Source organism: Pseudophryne corroboree, unplaced genomic scaffold, assembly GCF_028390025.1.
Source record: "Pseudophryne corroboree isolate aPseCor3 unplaced genomic scaffold, aPseCor3.hap2 scaffold_670, whole genome shotgun sequence".
Taxonomy (NCBI): domain Eukaryota; kingdom Metazoa; phylum Chordata; class Amphibia; order Anura; family Myobatrachidae; genus Pseudophryne; species Pseudophryne corroboree.
The window spans coordinates 204,450-222,985 of record NW_026970257.1 but is presented as its reverse complement, the minus strand read 5'-3'; the positions used below and the strand labels follow the sequence as shown (position 1 = coordinate 222,985).

The 18,536-nt window shown below is 50.0% G+C and overlaps 28 non-coding genes and 1 pseudogene across 28 annotated transcripts; all 29 read left to right on the top strand.

Annotated features, from left to right (window-relative positions):
- Nucleotides 1–141: 141 nt before the first annotated feature.
- On the top strand, nucleotides 142–305 carry LOC135037326 (U1 spliceosomal RNA). Its single transcript, XR_010231888.1, has one exon. It is a non-coding gene; the product is annotated as a U1 spliceosomal RNA (small nuclear RNA).
- A 152-nt stretch (nucleotides 306–457) lies between these two features.
- LOC135037176 (U1 spliceosomal RNA) lies at nucleotides 458–620 on the top strand. The gene has a single exon (XR_010231767.1). It is a non-coding gene; the product is annotated as a U1 spliceosomal RNA (small nuclear RNA).
- Nucleotides 621–1,294: 674 nt separating this feature from the next.
- Nucleotides 1,295–1,458, top strand: LOC135037330 (U1 spliceosomal RNA). Its single transcript, XR_010231892.1, has one exon. It is a non-coding gene; the product is annotated as a U1 spliceosomal RNA (small nuclear RNA).
- A 152-nt stretch (nucleotides 1,459–1,610) lies between these two features.
- LOC135037198 (U1 spliceosomal RNA) lies at nucleotides 1,611–1,773 on the top strand. Its single transcript, XR_010231784.1, has one exon. It is a non-coding gene; the product is annotated as a U1 spliceosomal RNA (small nuclear RNA).
- A 674-nt stretch (nucleotides 1,774–2,447) lies between these two features.
- LOC135037325 (U1 spliceosomal RNA) lies at nucleotides 2,448–2,611 on the top strand. The gene has a single exon (XR_010231887.1). It is a non-coding gene; the product is annotated as a U1 spliceosomal RNA (small nuclear RNA).
- Nucleotides 2,612–2,763: 152 nt separating this feature from the next.
- On the top strand, nucleotides 2,764–2,926 carry LOC135037175 (U1 spliceosomal RNA). Its single transcript, XR_010231766.1, has one exon. It is a non-coding gene; the product is annotated as a U1 spliceosomal RNA (small nuclear RNA).
- Nucleotides 2,927–3,600: 674 nt separating this feature from the next.
- LOC135037324 (U1 spliceosomal RNA) lies at nucleotides 3,601–3,764 on the top strand. Its single transcript, XR_010231886.1, has one exon. It is a non-coding gene; the product is annotated as a U1 spliceosomal RNA (small nuclear RNA).
- A 152-nt stretch (nucleotides 3,765–3,916) lies between these two features.
- On the top strand, nucleotides 3,917–4,079 carry LOC135037174 (U1 spliceosomal RNA). Its single transcript, XR_010231765.1, has one exon. It is a non-coding gene; the product is annotated as a U1 spliceosomal RNA (small nuclear RNA).
- A 674-nt stretch (nucleotides 4,080–4,753) lies between these two features.
- Nucleotides 4,754–4,917, top strand: LOC135037323 (U1 spliceosomal RNA). Its single transcript, XR_010231885.1, has one exon. It is a non-coding gene; the product is annotated as a U1 spliceosomal RNA (small nuclear RNA).
- Nucleotides 4,918–5,069: 152 nt separating this feature from the next.
- LOC135037173 (U1 spliceosomal RNA) lies at nucleotides 5,070–5,232 on the top strand. The gene has a single exon (XR_010231764.1). It is a non-coding gene; the product is annotated as a U1 spliceosomal RNA (small nuclear RNA).
- Nucleotides 5,233–5,906: 674 nt separating this feature from the next.
- Nucleotides 5,907–6,070, top strand: LOC135037322 (U1 spliceosomal RNA). Its single transcript, XR_010231884.1, has one exon. It is a non-coding gene; the product is annotated as a U1 spliceosomal RNA (small nuclear RNA).
- Nucleotides 6,071–6,222: 152 nt separating this feature from the next.
- On the top strand, nucleotides 6,223–6,385 carry LOC135037172 (U1 spliceosomal RNA). The gene has a single exon (XR_010231763.1). It is a non-coding gene; the product is annotated as a U1 spliceosomal RNA (small nuclear RNA).
- Nucleotides 6,386–7,059: 674 nt separating this feature from the next.
- Nucleotides 7,060–7,223, top strand: LOC135037321 (U1 spliceosomal RNA). The gene has a single exon (XR_010231883.1). It is a non-coding gene; the product is annotated as a U1 spliceosomal RNA (small nuclear RNA).
- A 152-nt stretch (nucleotides 7,224–7,375) lies between these two features.
- On the top strand, nucleotides 7,376–7,538 carry LOC135037171 (U1 spliceosomal RNA). Its single transcript, XR_010231762.1, has one exon. It is a non-coding gene; the product is annotated as a U1 spliceosomal RNA (small nuclear RNA).
- Nucleotides 7,539–8,212: 674 nt separating this feature from the next.
- LOC135037320 (U1 spliceosomal RNA) lies at nucleotides 8,213–8,376 on the top strand. Its single transcript, XR_010231882.1, has one exon. It is a non-coding gene; the product is annotated as a U1 spliceosomal RNA (small nuclear RNA).
- A 152-nt stretch (nucleotides 8,377–8,528) lies between these two features.
- LOC135037170 (U1 spliceosomal RNA) lies at nucleotides 8,529–8,691 on the top strand. The gene has a single exon (XR_010231761.1). It is a non-coding gene; the product is annotated as a U1 spliceosomal RNA (small nuclear RNA).
- A 674-nt stretch (nucleotides 8,692–9,365) lies between these two features.
- On the top strand, nucleotides 9,366–9,529 carry LOC135037319 (U1 spliceosomal RNA). The gene has a single exon (XR_010231881.1). It is a non-coding gene; the product is annotated as a U1 spliceosomal RNA (small nuclear RNA).
- A 152-nt stretch (nucleotides 9,530–9,681) lies between these two features.
- On the top strand, nucleotides 9,682–9,844 carry LOC135037196 (U1 spliceosomal RNA). The gene has a single exon (XR_010231783.1). It is a non-coding gene; the product is annotated as a U1 spliceosomal RNA (small nuclear RNA).
- Nucleotides 9,845–10,518: 674 nt separating this feature from the next.
- Nucleotides 10,519–10,682, top strand: LOC135037318 (U1 spliceosomal RNA). Its single transcript, XR_010231880.1, has one exon. It is a non-coding gene; the product is annotated as a U1 spliceosomal RNA (small nuclear RNA).
- Nucleotides 10,683–10,834: 152 nt separating this feature from the next.
- On the top strand, nucleotides 10,835–10,997 carry LOC135037169 (U1 spliceosomal RNA). The gene has a single exon (XR_010231760.1). It is a non-coding gene; the product is annotated as a U1 spliceosomal RNA (small nuclear RNA).
- A 674-nt stretch (nucleotides 10,998–11,671) lies between these two features.
- Nucleotides 11,672–11,835, top strand: LOC135037257 (U1 spliceosomal RNA). The gene has a single exon (XR_010231820.1). It is a non-coding gene; the product is annotated as a U1 spliceosomal RNA (small nuclear RNA).
- Nucleotides 11,836–11,987: 152 nt separating this feature from the next.
- Nucleotides 11,988–12,150, top strand: LOC135037165 (U1 spliceosomal RNA). Its single transcript, XR_010231756.1, has one exon. It is a non-coding gene; the product is annotated as a U1 spliceosomal RNA (small nuclear RNA).
- A 674-nt stretch (nucleotides 12,151–12,824) lies between these two features.
- Nucleotides 12,825–12,988, top strand: LOC135037317 (U1 spliceosomal RNA). Its single transcript, XR_010231879.1, has one exon. It is a non-coding gene; the product is annotated as a U1 spliceosomal RNA (small nuclear RNA).
- Nucleotides 12,989–13,140: 152 nt separating this feature from the next.
- On the top strand, nucleotides 13,141–13,303 carry LOC135037168 (U1 spliceosomal RNA). Its single transcript, XR_010231759.1, has one exon. It is a non-coding gene; the product is annotated as a U1 spliceosomal RNA (small nuclear RNA).
- A 674-nt stretch (nucleotides 13,304–13,977) lies between these two features.
- On the top strand, nucleotides 13,978–14,141 carry LOC135037246 (U1 spliceosomal RNA). Its single transcript, XR_010231813.1, has one exon. It is a non-coding gene; the product is annotated as a U1 spliceosomal RNA (small nuclear RNA).
- Nucleotides 14,142–14,293: 152 nt separating this feature from the next.
- Nucleotides 14,294–14,429, top strand: LOC135037224 (U1 spliceosomal RNA; annotated as a pseudogene).
- Nucleotides 14,430–15,264: 835 nt separating this feature from the next.
- On the top strand, nucleotides 15,265–15,428 carry LOC135037216 (U1 spliceosomal RNA). Its single transcript, XR_010231798.1, has one exon. It is a non-coding gene; the product is annotated as a U1 spliceosomal RNA (small nuclear RNA).
- A 670-nt stretch (nucleotides 15,429–16,098) lies between these two features.
- LOC135037178 (U1 spliceosomal RNA) lies at nucleotides 16,099–16,262 on the top strand. Its single transcript, XR_010231769.1, has one exon. It is a non-coding gene; the product is annotated as a U1 spliceosomal RNA (small nuclear RNA).
- A 152-nt stretch (nucleotides 16,263–16,414) lies between these two features.
- Nucleotides 16,415–16,578, top strand: LOC135037238 (U1 spliceosomal RNA). Its single transcript, XR_010231809.1, has one exon. It is a non-coding gene; the product is annotated as a U1 spliceosomal RNA (small nuclear RNA).
- Nucleotides 16,579–18,536: the final 1,958 nt, after the last annotated feature.

Sequence of the window (18,536 nt, the reverse complement as noted above, 5' to 3'; positions counted from 1 at the left end):
TCCCATGTTCATCTGAAAATATGTGTTCTCCCTGCAGTTGTTGTCCCCAGATGAGAGTTCCCTTGTGCTGCCTCAGTTGAATCTCCTTTACTTGACAGAGATGTGCATGAGCAGCGGCCCTCCCCAGCCCTATTCCAAATCATACTTATTTTGCATAGGAGATACCATGGTCATGAAGATTGTTCTCCCAGGGTGAGGTTCATTCATTGCATTTTGGGTATGCTGACCCCTGTGATTTCCCCAAATGTGGGAAACTTGACTGCATTATTTGTGGTAGTGGGGGACTGTGTTTGTGCTTTCCTCTGGTCAGCTCTGGTAAAAGTCAGATTTCTTTGTCTCAGATTTTCCTCTAGCCTTGTTCTTCTTTCGAGAGTTCCATTGTGCTGCCTCAGTTGGATCTCCTTCACTTGACAGGGGGGTACCCGAGCAGCGACCCTCCCCAGCTCTAGCCCAACTCCTACTTACCTGCCAGGTGAGATACTATGATCATGAAGGTGCTTCTCCCAGGGCAAGGCTCACCCATTGCACTCTGGGTGTGCTGCCCCTGCGATTTCCCCAAATGTGGGAAACTTGACTGCATAATTTGTGTTTCCCCTGGTCGGCTCTCGTATAATTCAGATCTATTTGTCTCAGGTCTCTCTCCAGCCTAGTTTGCTGTCTGTTTCCACTTCTCTTTTCTTCAGCCGCTCCCTTCTATACCCTTGTGCACTATCCTGACTTCTCCTCCCGTCTGCTTACTTTGTGCCTTCCAATGCACAATGCAAACTACAGGTAGTGCTGCAGGGCCCACACCCTTTTACTTGCCTTACAGAGCAGCTCTGGAGCTGTTACAGTGCCCAGCTGCTGCAAGAAATCAGCTTGAATTCTTCAGGGGATGGGGCATGGCCAACATGAGCCCCACACCAAAGGAGGGGGGAGGTGTTTAATGCGAACTAGGGGTCATCCAAGCACTGCAAAAGGCCGCCATGCCCTGCATGCCCCTTTTCTCTTTTCATATGCAGATGAGGGTTCCAGTCAACTTTGGCCCACTGCTTGGATAACATCACCGTATGCAAATCCGTCTGCTGCAGACCTTCCCCCAGGAGTGCTTGTACTAGTTGTTGCATATGGTTTGATATTTGATGGTGCTTCAGTATTAGGCAGCCTTCCGCCCTCCCATGTTCATCTGAAAAGATGTGGTCTCCCTGCAGTTGTTGTCCCCAGATGAGAGTTCCCTTGTGCTGCCTCAGTTGAATCTCCTTTACTTGACAGAGATGTGCCTGAGCAGCGGCCCTCACCAGCCCTATCCCAAATCATACTTATTTTGCATAGGAGATACCATGGTCATGAAGATTGTTCTCCTAGGGTGAGGTTCATTCATTGCATTCTGGGTATGCTGACCCCTGTGATTTTCCCAAATGTGGGAAACTCGACTGCATTATTTGTGGTAGTGGGGGACTGTGTTTGTGCTTTCCTCTGGTCAGCTCTGGTAAAAGTCAGATTTCTTTGTCTCAGATCTTCCTCTAGCCTTGTTCTTCTTTCGAGAGTTCCCTTGTGCTGCCTCAGTTGGATCTCTTTCACTTGACAGGGGGGTGCCCGAACAGCGACCCTCCCCAGCTCTAGCCCAACTCCTACTTACCTGCCTGGTGAGATACTATGATCATGAAGGTGCTTCTCCCAGGGCAAGGCTCACCCATTGCACTCTGGGTGTGCTGCCCCTGCGATTTCCCCAAATGTGGGAAACTTGACTGCATAATTTGTGTTTCCCCTGGTCGGCTCTCGTATAATTCAGATCTCTTTGTCTCAGGTCTCTCTCCAGCCTAGTTTGCTGTCTGTTTCCACTTCTCTTTTCTTCAACCGCTCCCTTCTATACCCTTGTGCACTATCCTGACTTCTCCTCCCGTCTGCTTACTTTGTGCCTTCCAATGCACAATGCAAACTACAGGTAGTGCTGCAGGGCCCACACCCTTTTACTTGCCTTACAGAGCAGCTCTGGAGCTGTTACAGTGCCCAGCTGCTGCAAGAAATCAGCTTGAATGCTTCAGGGGATGGGGCATGGCCAACATGAGCCCCACACCAAAGGAGGGTGGAGGTGTTTAATGCGAACTAGGGGTCATCCAAGCACCACAAAAGGCCGCCATGCCCTGCACGCCCCTTTTCTCTTTTCATATGCAGATGAGGGTTGAAGCCAACTTTGACCCACTGCTTGGATGACATCACCGTATGCAAATCCGTCTTCTGCAGAACTTCCCCCAGGAATGCTTGCACTAGTTGTTGCATTTGGTTTGTTGTTTGGGGGTGCTTCAGTATTAGGCAGCCTTCTGCCCTCCCATGTTCATCTGAAAATATGTGTTCTCCCTGCAGTTGTTGTCCCCAGATGAGAGTTCCCTTGTGCTGCCTCAGTTGAATCTCCTTTACTTGACAGAGATGTGCATGAGCAGCGGCCCTCCCCAGCCCTATTCCAAATCATACTTATTTTGCATAGGAGATACCATGGTCATGAAGATTGTTCTCCCAGGGTGAGGTTCATTCATTGCATTTTGGGTATGCTGACCCCTGTGATTTCCCCAAATGTGGGAAACTTGACTGCATTATTTGTGGTAGTGGGGGACTGTGTTTGTGCTTTCCTCTGGTCAGCTCTGGTAAAAGTCAGATTTCTTTGTCTCAGATTTTCCTCTAGCCTTGTTCTTCTTTCGAGAGTTCCATTGTGCTGCCTCAGTTGGATCTCCTTCACTTGACAGGGGGGTACCCGAGCAGCGACCCTCCCCAGCTCTAGCCCAACTCCTACTTACCTGCCAGGTGAGATACTATGATCATGAAGGTGCTTCTCCCAGGGCAAGGCTCACCCATTGCACTCTGGGTGTGCTGCCCCTGCGATTTCCCCAAATGTGGGAAACTTGACTGCATAATTTGTGTTTCCCCTGGTCGGCTCTCGTATAATTCAGATCTATTTGTCTCAGGTCTCTCTCCAGCCTAGTTTGCTGTCTGTTTCCACTTCTCTTTTCTTCAACCGCTCCCTTCTATACCCTTGTGCACTATCCTGACTTCTCCTCCCGTCTGCTTACTTTGTGCCTTCCAATGCACAATGCAAACTACAGGTAGTGCTGCAGGGCCCACACCCTTTTACTTGCCTTACAGAGCAGCTCTGGAGCTGTTACAGTGCCCAGCTGCTGCAAGAAATCAGCTTGAATGCTTCAGGGGATGGGGCATGGCCAACATGAGCCCCACACCAAAGGAGGGTGGAGGTGTTTAATGCGAACTAGGGGTCATCCAAGCACCACAAAAGGCCGCCATGCCCTGCACGCCCCTTTTCTCTTTTCATATGCAGATGAGGGTTGAAGCCAACTTTGACCCACTGCTTGGATGACATCACCGTATGCAAATCCGTCTTCTGCAGAACTTCCCCCAGGAATGCTTGCACTAGTTGTTGCATTTGGTTTGTTGTTTGGGGGTGCTTCAGTATTAGGCAGCCTTCTGCCCTCCCATGTTCATCTGAAAATATGTGTTCTCCCTGCAGTTGTTGTCCCCAGATGAGAGTTCCCTTGTGCTGCCTCAGTTGAATCTCCTTTACTTGACAGAGATGTGCATGAGCAGCGGCCCTCCCCAGCCCTATTCCAAATCATACTTATTTTGCATAGGAGATACCATGGTCATGAAGATTGTTCTCCCAGGGTGAGGTTCATTCATTGCATTTTGGGTATGCTGACCCCTGTGATTTCCCCAAATGTGGGAAACTTGACTGCATTATTTGTGGTAGTGGGGGACTGTGTTTGTGCTTTCCTCTGGTCAGCTCTGGTAAAAGTCAGATTTCTTTGTCTCAGATTTTCCTCTAGCCTTGTTCTTCTTTCGAGAGTTCCATTGTGCTGCCTCAGTTGGATCTCCTTCACTTGACAGGGGGGTACCCGAGCAGCGACCCTCCCCAGCTCTAGCCCAACTCCTACTTACCTGCCAGGTGAGATACTATGATCATGAAGGTGCTTCTCCCAGGGCAAGGCTCACCCATTGCACTCTGGGTGTGCTGCCCCTGCGATTTCCCCAAATGTGGGAAACTTGACTGCATAATTTGTGTTTCCCCTGGTCGGCTCTCGTATAATTCAGATCTATTTGTCTCAGGTCTCTCTCCAGCCTAGTTTGCTGTCTGTTTCCACTTCTCTTTTCTTCAGCCGCTCCCTTCTATACCCTTGTGCACTATCCTGACTTCTCCTCCCGTCTGCTTACTTTGTGCCTTCCAATGCACAATGCAAACTACAGGTAGTGCTGCAGGGCCCACACCCTTTTACTTGCCTTACAGAGCAGCTCTGGAGCTGTTACAGTGCCCAGCTGCTGCAAGAAATCAGCTTGAATGCTTCAGGGGATGGGGCATGGCCAACATGAGCCCCACACCAAAGGAGGGTGGAGGTGTTTAATGCGAACTAGGGGTCATCCAAGCACCACAAAAGGCCGCCATGCCCTGCACGCCCCTTTTCTCTTTTCATATGCAGATGAGGGTTGAAGCCAACTTTGACCCACTGCTTGGATGACATCACCGTATGCAAATCCGTCTTCTGCAGAACTTCCCCCAGGAATGCTTGCACTAGTTGTTGCATTTGGTTTGTTGTTTGGGGGTGCTTCAGTATTAGGCAGCCTTCTGCCCTCCCATGTTCATCTGAAAATATGTGTTCTCCCTGCAGTTGTTGTCCCCAGATGAGAGTTCCCTTGTGCTGCCTCAGTTGAATCTCCTTTACTTGACAGAGATGTGCATGAGCAGCGGCCCTCCCCAGCCCTATTCCAAATCATACTTATTTTGCATAGGAGATACCATGGTCATGAAGATTGTTCTCCCAGGGTGAGGTTCATTCATTGCATTTTGGGTATGCTGACCCCTGTGATTTCCCCAAATGTGGGAAACTTGACTGCATTATTTGTGGTAGTGGGGGACTGTGTTTGTGCTTTCCTCTGGTCAGCTCTGGTAAAAGTCAGATTTCTTTGTCTCAGATTTTCCTCTAGCCTTGTTCTTCTTTCGAGAGTTCCATTGTGCTGCCTCAGTTGGATCTCCTTCACTTGACAGGGGGGTACCCGAGCAGCGACCCTCCCCAGCTCTAGCCCAACTCCTACTTACCTGCCAGGTGAGATACTATGATCATGAAGGTGCTTCTCCCAGGGCAAGGCTCACCCATTGCACTCTGGGTGTGCTGCCCCTGCGATTTCCCCAAATGTGGGAAACTTGACTGCATAATTTGTGTTTCCCCTGGTCGGCTCTCGTATAATTCAGATCTATTTGTCTCAGGTCTCTCTCCAGCCTAGTTTGCTGTCTGTTTCCACTTCTCTTTTCTTCAGCCGCTCCCTTCTATACCCTTGTGCACTATCCTGACTTCTCCTCCCGTCTGCTTACTTTGTGCCTTCCAATGCACAATGCAAACTACAGGTAGTGCTGCAGGGCCCACACCCTTTTACTTGCCTTACAGAGCAGCTCTGGAGCTGTTACAGTGCCCAGCTGCTGCAAGAAATCAGCTTGAATTCTTCAGGGGATGGGGCATGGCCAACATGAGCCCCACACCAAAGGAGGGGGGAGGTGTTTAATGCGAACTAGGGGTCATCCAAGCACTGCAAAAGGCCGCCATGCCCTGCATGCCCCTTTTCTCTTTTCATATGCAGATGAGGGTTCCAGTCAACTTTGGCCCACTGCTTGGATAACATCACCGTATGCAAATCCGTCTGCTGCAGACCTTCCCCCAGGAGTGCTTGTACTAGTTGTTGCATATGGTTTGATATTTGATGGTGCTTCAGTATTAGGCAGCCTTCCGCCCTCCCATGTTCATCTGAAAATATGTGTTCTCCCTGCAGTTGTTGTCCCCAGATGAGAGTTCCCTTGTGCTGCCTCAGTTGAATCTCCTTTACTTGACAGAGATGTGCATGAGCAGCGGCCCTCCCCAGCCCTATTCCAAATCATACTTATTTTGCATAGGAGATACCATGGTCATGAAGATTGTTCTCCCAGGGTGAGGTTCATTCATTGCATTTTGGGTATGCTGACCCCTGTGATTTCCCCAAATGTGGGAAACTTGACTGCATTATTTGTGGTAGTGGGGGACTGTGTTTGTGCTTTCCTCTGGTCAGCTCTGGTAAAAGTCAGATTTCTTTGTCTCAGATTTTCCTCTAGCCTTGTTCTTCTTTCGAGAGTTCCATTGTGCTGCCTCAGTTGGATCTCCTTCACTTGACAGGGGGGTACCCGAGCAGCGACCCTCCCCAGCTCTAGCCCAACTCCTACTTACCTGCCAGGTGAGATACTATGATCATGAAGGTGCTTCTCCCAGGGCAAGGCTCACCCATTGCACTCTGGGTGTGCTGCCCCTGCGATTTCCCCAAATGTGGGAAACTTGACTGCATAATTTGTGTTTCCCCTGGTCGGCTCTCGTATAATTCAGATCTATTTGTCTCAGGTCTCTCTCCAGCCTAGTTTGCTGTCTGTTTCCACTTCTCTTTTCTTCAACCGCTCCCTTCTATACCCTTGTGCACTATCCTGACTTCTCCTCCCGTCTGCTTACTTTGTGCCTTCCAATGCACAATGCAAACTACAGGTAGTGCTGCAGGGCCCACACCCTTTTACTTGCCTTACAGAGCAGCTCTGGAGCTGTTACAGTGCCCAGCTGCTGCAAGAAATCAGCTTGAATGCTTCAGGGGATGGGGCATGGCCAACATGAGCCCCACACCAAAGGAGGGTGGAGGTGTTTAATGCGAACTAGGGGTCATCCAAGCACCACAAAAGGCCGCCATGCCCTGCACGCCCCTTTTCTCTTTTCATATGCAGATGAGGGTTGAAGCCAACTTTGACCCACTGCTTGGATGACATCACCGTATGCAAATCCGTCTTCTGCAGAACTTCCCCCAGGAATGCTTGCACTAGTTGTTGCATTTGGTTTGTTGTTTGGGGGTGCTTCAGTATTAGGCAGCCTTCTGCCCTCCCATGTTCATCTGAAAATATGTGTTCTCCCTGCAGTTGTTGTCCCCAGATGAGAGTTCCCTTGTGCTGCCTCAGTTGAATCTCCTTTACTTGACAGAGATGTGCATGAGCAGCGGCCCTCCCCAGCCCTATTCCAAATCATACTTATTTTGCATAGGAGATACCATGGTCATGAAGATTGTTCTCCCAGGGTGAGGTTCATTCATTGCATTTTGGGTATGCTGACCCCTGTGATTTCCCCAAATGTGGGAAACTTGACTGCATTATTTGTGGTAGTGGGGGACTGTGTTTGTGCTTTCCTCTGGTCAGCTCTGGTAAAAGTCAGATTTCTTTGTCTCAGATTTTCCTCTAGCCTTGTTCTTCTTTCGAGAGTTCCATTGTGCTGCCTCAGTTGGATCTCCTTCACTTGACAGGGGGGTACCCGAGCAGCGACCCTCCCCAGCTCTAGCCCAACTCCTACTTACCTGCCAGGTGAGATACTATGATCATGAAGGTGCTTCTCCCAGGGCAAGGCTCACCCATTGCACTCTGGGTGTGCTGCCCCTGCGATTTCCCCAAATGTGGGAAACTTGACTGCATAATTTGTGTTTCCCCTGGTCGGCTCTCGTATAATTCAGATCTATTTGTCTCAGGTCTCTCTCCAGCCTAGTTTGCTGTCTGTTTCCACTTCTCTTTTCTTCAACCGCTCCCTTCTATACCCTTGTGCACTATCCTGACTTCTCCTCCCGTCTGCTTACTTTGTGCCTTCCAATGCACAATGCAAACTACAGGTAGTGCTGCAGGGCCCACACCCTTTTACTTGCCGTACAGAGCAGCTCTGGAGCTGTTACAGTGCCCAGCTGCTGCAAGAAATCAGCTTGAATGCTTCAGGGGATGGGGCATGGCCAACATGAGCCCCACACCAAAGGAGGGTGGAGGTGTTTAATGCGAACTAGGGGTCATCCAAGCACCACAAAAGGCCGCCATGCCCTGCACGCCCCTTTTCTCTTTTCATATGCAGATGAGGGTTGAAGCCAACTTTGACCCACTGCTTGGATGACATCACCGTATGCAAATCCGTCTTCTGCAGAACTTCCCCCAGGAATGCTTGCACTAGTTGTTGCATTTGGTTTGTTGTTTGGGGGTGCTTCAGTATTAGGCAGCCTTCTGCCCTCCCATGTTCATCTGAAAATATGTGTTCTCCCTGCAGTTGTTGTCCCCAGATGAGAGTTCCCTTGTGCTGCCTCAGTTGAATCTCCTTTACTTGACAGAGATGTGCATGAGCAGCGGCCCTCCCCAGCCCTATTCCAAATCATACTTATTTTGCATAGGAGATACCATGGTCATGAAGATTGTTCTCCCAGGGTGAGGTTCATTCATTGCATTTTGGGTATGCTGACCCCTGTGATTTCCCCAAATGTGGGAAACTTGACTGCATTATTTGTGGTAGTGGGGGACTGTGTTTGTGCTTTCCTCTGGTCAGCTCTGGTAAAAGTCAGATTTCTTTGTCTCAGATTTTCCTCTAGCCTTGTTCTTCTTTCGAGAGTTCCATTGTGCTGCCTCAGTTGGATCTCCTTCACTTGACAGGGGGGTACCCGAGCAGCGACCCTCCCCAGCTCTAGCCCAACTCCTACTTACCTGCCAGGTGAGATACTATGATCATGAAGGTGCTTCTCCCAGGGCAAGGCTCACCCATTGCACTCTGGGTGTGCTGCCCCTGCGATTTCCCCAAATGTGGGAAACTTGACTGCATAATTTGTGTTTCCCCTGGTCGGCTCTCGTATAATTCAGATCTATTTGTCTCAGGTCTCTCTCCAGCCTAGTTTGCTGTCTGTTTCCACTTCTCTTTTCTTCAGCCGCTCCCTTCTATACCCTTGTGCACTATCCTGACTTCTCCTCCCGTCTGCTTACTTTGTGCCTTCCAATGCACAATGCAAACTACAGGTAGTGCTGCAGGGCCCACACCCTTTTACTTGCCTTACAGAGCAGCTCTGGAGCTGTTACAGTGCCCAGCTGCTGCAAGAAATCAGCTTGAATTCTTCAGGGGATGGGGCATGGCCAACATGAGCCCCACACCAAAGGAGGGGGGAGGTGTTTAATGCGAACTAGGGGTCATCCAAGCACTGCAAAAGGCCGCCATGCCCTGCATGCCCCTTTTCTCTTTTCATATGCAGATGAGGGTTCCAGTCAACTTTGGCCCACTGCTTGGATAACATCACCGTATGCAAATCCGTCTGCTGCAGACCTTCCCCCAGGAGTGCTTGTACTAGTTGTTGCATATGGTTTGATATTTGATGGTGCTTCAGTATTAGGCAGCCTTCCGCCCTCCCATGTTCATCTGAAAAGATGTGGTCTCCCTGCAGTTGTTGTCCCCAGATGAGAGTTCCCTTGTGCTGCCTCAGTTGAATCTCCTTTACTTGACAGAGATGTGCCTGAGCAGCGGCCCTCACCAGCCCTATCCCAAATCATACTTATTTTGCATAGGAGATACCATGGTCATGAAGATTGTTCTCCTAGGGTGAGGTTCATTCATTGCATTCTGGGTATGCTGACCCCTGTGATTTTCCCAAATGTGGGAAACTCGACTGCATTATTTGTGGTAGTGGGGGACTGTGTTTGTGCTTTCCTCTGGTCAGCTCTGGTAAAAGTCAGATTTCTTTGTCTCATATCTTCCTCTAGCCTTGTTCTTCTTTCGAGAGTTCCCTTGTGCTGCCTCAGTTGGATCTCTTTCACTTGACAGGGGGGTGCCCGAACAGCGACCCTCCCCAGCTCTAGCCCAACTCCTACTTACCTGCCTGGTGAGATACTATGATCATGAAGGTGCTTCTCCCAGGGCAAGGCTCACCCATTGCACTCTGGGTGTGCTGCCCCTGCGATTTCCCCAAATGTGGGAAACTTGACTGCATAATTTGTGTTTCCCCTGGTCGGCTCTCGTATAATTCAGATCTCTTTGTCTCAGGTCTCTCTCCAGCCTAGTTTGCTGTCTGTTTCCACTTCTCTTTTCTTCAACCGCTCCCTTCTATACCCTTGTGCACTATCCTGACTTCTCCTCCCGTCTGCTTACTTTGTGCCTTCCAATGCACAATGCAAACTACAGGTAGTGCTGCAGGGCCCACACCCTTTTACTTGCCTTACAGAGCAGCTCTGGAGCTGTTACAGTGCCCAGCTGCTGCAAGAAATCAGCTTGAATGCTTCAGGGGATGGGGCATGGCCAACATGAGCCCCACACCAAAGGAGGGTGGAGGTGTTTAATGCGAACTAGGGGTCATCCAAGCACCACAAAAGGCCGCCATGCCCTGCACGCCCCTTTTCTCTTTTCATATGCAGATGAGGGTTGAAGCCAACTTTGACCCACTGCTTGGATGACATCACCGTATGCAAATCCGTCTTCTGCAGAACTTCCCCCAGGAATGCTTGCACTAGTTGTTGCATTTGGTTTGTTGTTTGGGGGTGCTTCAGTATTAGGCAGCCTTCTGCCCTCCCATGTTCATCTGAAAATATGTGTTCTCCCTGCAGTTGTTGTCCCCAGATGAGAGTTCCCTTGTGCTGCCTCAGTTGAATCTCCTTTACTTGACAGAGATGTGCATGAGCAGCGGCCCTCCCCAGCCCTATTCCAAATCATACTTATTTTGCATAGGAGATACCATGGTCATGAAGATTGTTCTCCCAGGGTGAGGTTCATTCATTGCATTTTGGGTATGCTGACCCCTGTGATTTCCCCAAATGTGGGAAACTTGACTGCATTATTTGTGGTAGTGGGGGACTGTGTTTGTGCTTTCCTCTGGTCAGCTCTGGTAAAAGTCAGATTTCTTTGTCTCAGATTTTCCTCTAGCCTTGTTCTTCTTTCGAGAGTTCCATTGTGCTGCCTCAGTTGGATCTCCTTCACTTGACAGGGGGGTACCCGAGCAGCGACCCTCCCCAGCTCTAGCCCAACTCCTACTTACCTGCCAGGTGAGATACTATGATCATGAAGGTGCTTCTCCCAGGGCAAGGCTCACCCATTGCACTCTGGGTGTGCTGCCCCTGCGATTTCCCCAAATGTGGGAAACTTGACTGCATAATTTGTGTTTCCCCTGGTCGGCTCTCGTATAATTCAGATCTATTTGTCTCAGGTCTCTCTCCAGCCTAGTTTGCTGTCTGTTTCCACTTCTCTTTTCTTCAGCCGCTCCCTTCTATACCCTTGTGCACTATCCTGACTTCTCCTCCCGTCTGCTTACTTTGTGCCTTCCAATGCACAATGCAAACTACAGGTAGTGCTGCAGGGCCCACACCCTTTTACTTGCCTTACAGAGCAGCTCTGGAGCTGTTACAGTGCCCAGCTGCTGCAAGAAATCAGCTTGAATTCTTCAGGGGATGGGGCATGGCCAACATGAGCCCCACACCAAAGGAGGGGGGAGGTGTTTAATGCGAACTAGGGGTCATCCAAGCACTGCAAAAGGCCGCCATGCCCTGCATGCCCCTTTTCTCTTTTCATATGCAGATGAGGGTTCCAGTCAACTTTGGCCCACTGCTTGGATAACATCACCGTATGCAAATCCGTCTGCTGCAGACCTTCCCCCAGGAGTGCTTGTACTAGTTGTTGCATATGGTTTGATATTTGATGGTGCTTCAGTATTAGGCAGCCTTCCGCCCTCCCATGTTCATCTGAAAAGATGTGGTCTCCCTGCAGTTGTTGTCCCCAGATGAGAGTTCACTTGTGCTGCCTCAGTTGAATCTCCTTTACTTGACAGAGATGTGCCTGAGCAGCTGCCCTCACCAGCCCTATCCCAAATCATACTTATTTTGCATAGGAGATACCATGGTCATGAAGATTGTTCTCCCAGGGTGAGGTTCATTCATTGCATTCTGGGTATGCTGACCCCTGTGATTTTCCCAAATGTGGGAAACTCGACTGCATTATTTGTGGTAGTGGGGGACTGTGTTTGTGCTTTCCTCTGGTCAGCTCTGGTAAAAGTCAGATTTCTTTGTCTCAGATCTTCCTCTAGCCTTGTTCTTCTTTCGAGAGTTCCCTTGTGCTGCCTCAGTTGGATCTCTTTCACTTGACAGGGGGGTGCCCGAACAGCGACCCTCCCCAGCTCTAGCCCAACTCCTACTTACCTGCCAGGTGAGATACTATGATCATGAAGGTGCTTCTCCCAGGGCAAGGCTCACCCATTGCACTCTGGGTGTGCTGCCCCTGCGATTTCCCCAAATGTGGGAAACTTGACTGCATAATTTGTGTTTCCCCTGGTCGGCTCTCGTATAATTCAGATCTCTTTGTCTCAGGTCTCTCTCCAGCCTAGTTTGCTGTCTGTTTCCACTTCTCTTTTCTTCAACCGCTCCCTTCTATACCCTTGTGCACTATCCTGACTTCTCCTCCCGTCTGCTTACTTTGTGCCTTCCAATGCACAATGCAAACTACAGGTAGTGCTGCAGGGCCCACACCCTTTTACTTGCCTTACAGAGCAGCTCTGGAGCTGTTACAGTGCCCAGCTGCTGCAAGAAATCAGCTTGAATGCTTCAGGGGATGGGGCATGGCCAACATGAGCCCCACACCAAAGGAGGGTGGAGGTTTTTAATGCGAACTAGGGGTCATCCAAGCACAGCAAAAGGCCGCCATGCCCTGCACGCCCCTTTTCTCTTTTCAAATGCAGATGAGGGTTGAAGCCAACTTTGACCCACTGCTTGGATGACATCACCGTATGCAAATCCGTCTTCTGCAGAACTTCCCCCAGGAATGCTTGCACTAGTTGTTGCATTTGGTTTGTTGTTTGGGGGTGCTTCAGTATTAGGCAGCCTTCTGCCCTCCCATGTTCATCTGAAAATATGTGTTCTCCCTGCAGTTGTTGTCCCCAGATGAGAGTTCCCTTGTGCTGCCTCAGTTGAATCTCCTTTACTTGACAGAGATGTGCATGAGCAGCGGCCCTCCCCAGCCCTATTCCAAATCATACTTATTTTGCATAGGAGATACCATGGTCATGAAGATTGTTCTCCCAGGGTGAGGTTCATTCATTGCATTTTGGGTATGCTGACCCCTGTGATTTCCCCAAATGTGGGAAACTTGACTGCATTATTTGTGGTAGTGGGGGACTGTGTTTGTGCTTTCCTCTGGTCAGCTCTGGTAAAAGTCAGATTTCTTTGTCTCAGATTTTCCTCTAGCCTTGTTCTTCTTTCGAGAGTTCCATTGTGCTGCCTCAGTTGGATCTCCTTCACTTGACAGGGGGGTACCCGAGCAGCGACCCTCCCCAGCTCTAGCCCAACTCCTACTTACCTGCCAGGTGAGATACTATGATCATGAAGGTGCTTCTCCCAGGGCAAGGCTCACCCATTGCACTCTGGGTGTGCTGCCCCTGCGATTTCCCCAAATGTGGGAAACTTGACTGCATAATTTGTGTTTCCCCTGGTCGGCTCTCGTATAATTCAGATCTATTTGTCTCAGGTCTCTCTCCAGCCTAGTTTGCTGTCTGTTTCCACTTCTCTTTTCTTCAGCCGCTCCCTTCTATACCCTTGTGCACTATCCTGACTTCTCCTCCCGTCTGCTTACTTTGTGCCTTCCAATGCACAATGCAAACTACAGGTAGTGCTGCAGGGCCCACACCCTTTTACTTGCCTTACAGAGCAGCTCTGGAGCTGTTACAGTGCCCAGCTGCTGCAAGAAATCAGCTTGAATGCTTCAGGGGATGGGGCATGGCCAACATGAGCCCCACACCAAAGGAGGGGGGAGGTGTTTAATGCGAACTAGGGGTCATCCAAGCACTGCAAAAGGCCGCCATGCCCTGCATGCCCCTTTTCTCTTTTCATATGCAGATGAGGGTTCCAGTCAACTTTGGCCCACTGCTTGGATAACATCACCGTATGCAAATCCGTCTGCTGCAGACCTTCCCCCAGGAGTGCTTGTACTAGTTGTTGCATATGGTTTGATATTTGATGGTGCTTCAGTATTAGGCAGCCTTCCGCCCTCCCATGTTCATCTGAAAAGATGTGGTCTCCCTGCAGTTGTTGTCCCCAGATGAGAGTTCACTTGTGCTGCCTCAGTTGAATCTCCTTTACTTGACAGAGATGTGCCTGAGCAGCTGCCCTCACCAGCCCTATCCCAAATCATACTTATTTTGCATAGGAGATACCATGGTCATGAAGATTGTTCTCCCAGGGTGAGGTTCATTCATTGCATTCTGGGTATGCTGACCCCTGTGATTTTCCCAAATGTGGGAAACTCGACTGCATTATTTGTGGTAGTGGGGGACTGTGTTTGTGCTTTCCTCTGGTCAGCTCTGGTAAAAGTCAGATTTCTTTGTCTCAGATCTTCCTCTAGCCTTGTTCTTCTTTCGAGAGTTCCCTGGTGCTGCCTCAGTTGGATCTCCTTCACTTCACAGGGGGGAACCCGAGCAGCGACCCTCCCCAGCTCTAGCCCAACTCCTACTTACCTGCCAGGTGAGATACTATGATCATGAAGGTGCTTCTCCCAGGGCAAGGCTCAACCATTGCACTCTGGGTGTGCTGCTCCTGCGATTTCCCCAAATGTGGGAAACTTGACTGCATAATTTGTGTTTCCCCTCGTCGGCTCTCGTATAATTCAGATCTCTTTGTCTCAGGTCTCTCTCCAGCCTAGTTTGCTGTCTGTTTCCACTTCTCTTTTCTTCAGCCGCTCCCTTCTATACCCTTGTGCACTATCCTGACTTCTCCTCCCGTCTGCTTACTTTGTGCCTTCCAATGCACAATGCAAACTACAGGTAGTGCTGCAGGGCCCACACCCTTTTACTTGCCTTACAGAGCAGCTCTGGAGCTGTTACAGTGCCCAGCTGCTGCAAGAAATCAGCTTGAATGCTTCAGGGGCTGGGGCATAGCCAACATGAGCCCCACACCAAAGGAGGGTGGAGGTGTTTAATGCAAACTAGGGGTCAGCCAAGCGCCGCAAAAGGCCACCATGCCCTGCACGCCCCTTTTCTCTTTTCATATGCAGACGAGGGTTGAAGCCAACTTTGACCCACTGCTTGGATGACATCACCATATGCAAATCCATCTGCGGCAGGCCTTCCCCCAGGAATGCTTGCACTAGTTGTTGCATTTGGTTTGTTGTTTGGGGGTGCTTCAGTATTAGGCAGCCTTCTGCCCTCCCATGTTCATCTTCAGGGGATGGGGCATGGCCAACATGAGCCCCACACCAAAGGAGGGTGGAGGTGTTTAATGCGAACTAGGGGTCATCCAAGCACCGCAAAAGGCCGCCATGCCCTGCACGCCCCTTTTCTCTTTTCATATGCAGATGAGGGTTGAAGCCAACTTTGACCCACTGCTTGGATGACATCACCGTATGCAAATCCGTCTTCTGCAGAACTTCACTTGACAGGGGGGTGCCCGAGCAGCGACCCTCCCCATCTCTAGCCCAACTCCTACTTACCTGCCAGGTGAGATACTATGATCAGGAAGGTGCTTCTCCCAGGGCAAGGCTCACCCATTGCACTCTGGGTGTGCTGCTCCTACGATTTCCCCAAATGTGGGACACTTGACTGCATAATTTGTGTTTCCTCTAGTCGGCTACTCGTATAATTCAGATCTCTTTGTCTCAGGTCTCTCTCCAGCCTAGTTTGCTGTCTGTTTCCACTTCTCTTTTCTTGAGCCGCTGCCTTCTATGCCCTTGTGCACTCTCCTGACTTCTCCTGTCTGCTTACTTTGTGCCTTCCAACGCACAATGCAAACTACAGGTAGTGCTGCAGGGCCCACACCCTTTTACTTGCCTTTCAGAGCAGCTCTGGAGCTGTTACAGTGCCCAGCTGCTGCAAGAAATCAGCTTGAATGCTTCAGGGGCTGGGGCATAGCCAACATGAGCCCCACACCGACGGAGGGTGGAGGTGTTTAATGCGAACTAAGGGTCATCCAAGCGCCGCAAAAGGCCGCCATGCCCTGCATACCCCTTTTCTCTTTTCATATGCAGATGAGGGTTCCAGCCAACTTTGGCCCACTGCTTGGATGACATCACCGTATGCAAATCCGTCTTCTGCAGACCTTCCCCCAGGAATGCTTGTACTAGTTGTTGCATTTGGTTTGTTGTTTGGGGTGCTTCAGTATTAGGCAGCCTTCAGCTCTCCCATGTTCATCTGAAAATATGTGTTCTCCCTGCAGTTGTTGTCCCCAGATGAGAGTACCCTTGTGCTGCCTCAGTTGAATCTCCTTTACTTGAAAGAGATGTGCCTGAGCAGCGGCCCTCCCCAGCCCTATCCCAAATCATACTTATTTTGCATAGGAGATACCATGGTCATGAAGATTGTTCTCCCAGGGTGAGGTTCATTCATTGCATTCTGGGTATGCTGACCCCTGTGATTTCCCCAAATGTGGGAAACTCGACTGCATTATTTGTGGTAGTGGGGGACTGTGTTTGTGCTTTCCTCTGGTCAGCTCTGGTAAAAGTCAGATTTCTTTGTCTCAGATCTTCCTCTAGCCTTGTTCTTTTTTTGAGAGTTTCCTTGTGCTGCCTCAGTTGGATCTCCTTCACTTGACAGGGGGGTGCCCGAGCAGCGACCCTCCCCAGCTCAAGCCCAACTCCTACTTACCTGCCAAGTGAGATACTATGATCAGGAAGGTGCTTCTACCAGGGCAAGGCTCACCCATTGCACTCTGGGTGTGCTGCTCCTACGATTTCCCCAAATGTGGGACACTTGACTGCATAATTTGTGTTTCCTCTGGTCGGCTACTCGTATAATTCAGATCTCTTTGTCTCAGGTCTCTCTCCAGCCTAGTTTGCTGTCTGTTTCCACTTCTCTTTTCTTGAGCCCCTGCCTTCTATGCCCTTGTGCACTCTCCTGACTTCTCCTGTCTGCTTACTTTGTGCCTTCCAACGCACAATGCAAACTACAGGTAGTGCTGCAGGGCCAACACCCTTTTACTTGCCTTACAGAGCAGCTCTGGAGCTGTTACAGTGCCCAGCTGCTGCAAGAAATCAGCTTGAATGCTTCAGGGGCTGGGGCATAGCCAACATGAGCAGCAAGATGCAGCACTGGACTATTAGTAATGTACTGTTGTATGCTGAGCACCACAATGCAGCACAAGACAATGAGCAGTGATACTGAGCACTGATGAGGATACTACTGAGAACTGACACTGAGCAGGAGAGACACACTACTAGTATTACTGAGCAGCAATAAGTAACCACTGATACTGGGCACTGATATTGAGATTTCCACTGAGAGAACATAGCCACGTCCTCTCCGCTCTCTCTTCAATGCACGAGTAAAAATGGCGGCAACGCGCAGCTCTTTATATGGAATCCGAATCTCGCGAGAATCCGACAGCGGGATGATGACATTTTCCCTTGTTCAGGTTTTCCGAGTCAGGCGGGAACAACCGAGCCTGCCACGGACCAGTGTAAACCACGTGGAGTTCGTCGGGAATTCGGTTCTCGGAGAACCGAACCCGCTCCTCTATATATACTATATTACTATGTTACTGTAGTATACAGAACACCACAATGCAATGAGCAGTGATAGTGAGCACTGATGAGGATACTAGAACTGACACTGAGCAGCAAGATGCAGCACTGGACTATTAGTAATGTACTGTAGTATGCTGAGCACCACAATGCAGCACAAGACAATGAGCAGTGATACTGAGCACTGATGAGGATACTACTGAGAACTGACACTGAGCAGGAGAGACACACTACTAGTATTACTGAGCAGCAATAAGTAACCACTGATACTGAGCACTGATATTGAGATTTCCACTGAGAGAACATAGCCACGTCCTCTCCGCTCTCTCTTCAATGCACGAGTAAAAATGGCAGCAACGCGCAGCTCTTTATATGGAATCCGAATCTCGCAAGAATCCGACAGCGGGATGATGACATTTTCCCTTGTTCAGGTTTTCCGAGTCAGGCGGGAACAACCGAGCCTGCCTCGGACCAGTGTAAACCACGTGGAGTTCGTGGGGAATTCGGTTCTCGGAGAACCGAACCCGCTCCTCTCTACCTTATACCCATCAATTTTTTTATTTTCAATCTAAGCCCCTGCAGTTTTCTGTAAGCATCTGCTTCGCTATGATGATCAACAAGTCACAAGGGCAAACACTCAGGGCTTGAGGCGTAGATCTTAGGACCAGCTGCTACAAGCATGGCAGAGGTGTCACTATCACTGGTGACACCCAGAAAGGTGGCGAGGGAGATTGTAATGCAGTGCGCGCAGATAAACAGCGCAATGGTAAAAAGGAGGCATGGTTTCATAGGTAGGGGCGTGGCCTGGTGGCCTGAATCTACATTTTGTTGCTCCGGGTGTCCCGGGGGTTGGGGGCTGCACCCGGGGACTAGTGTGTGAGCTGTGCTGGCTCCTGCACAGTGACAGGGCATGGCCACCCAGCATGACGCCTCCCTTCTTGACCATGCTGTAATTGCAGTCGCACTGCAGTTCAGCGTGATCATAAAAAATGGTGTAGGCTCCTGCTGGTGCAGGCTGTAGAGAAAAGCTGCTGTGACCACAACCCCTGTGTCTCCTCCGTTGCAGACCCCATTTTGAAGCCTTGCCCCCGGACTAAGAGAAAAGTATGCCCTTGCGCACTATCCTGACTTCTCCTCCCGTCTGCTTAATTTGTGCCTTCCAACGCACAATGCGAACAACAGGTGGTGCTGCAGGGCCCACACCCTTTTACTTGCCTTACAGAACAGCTCTGGAGCTGT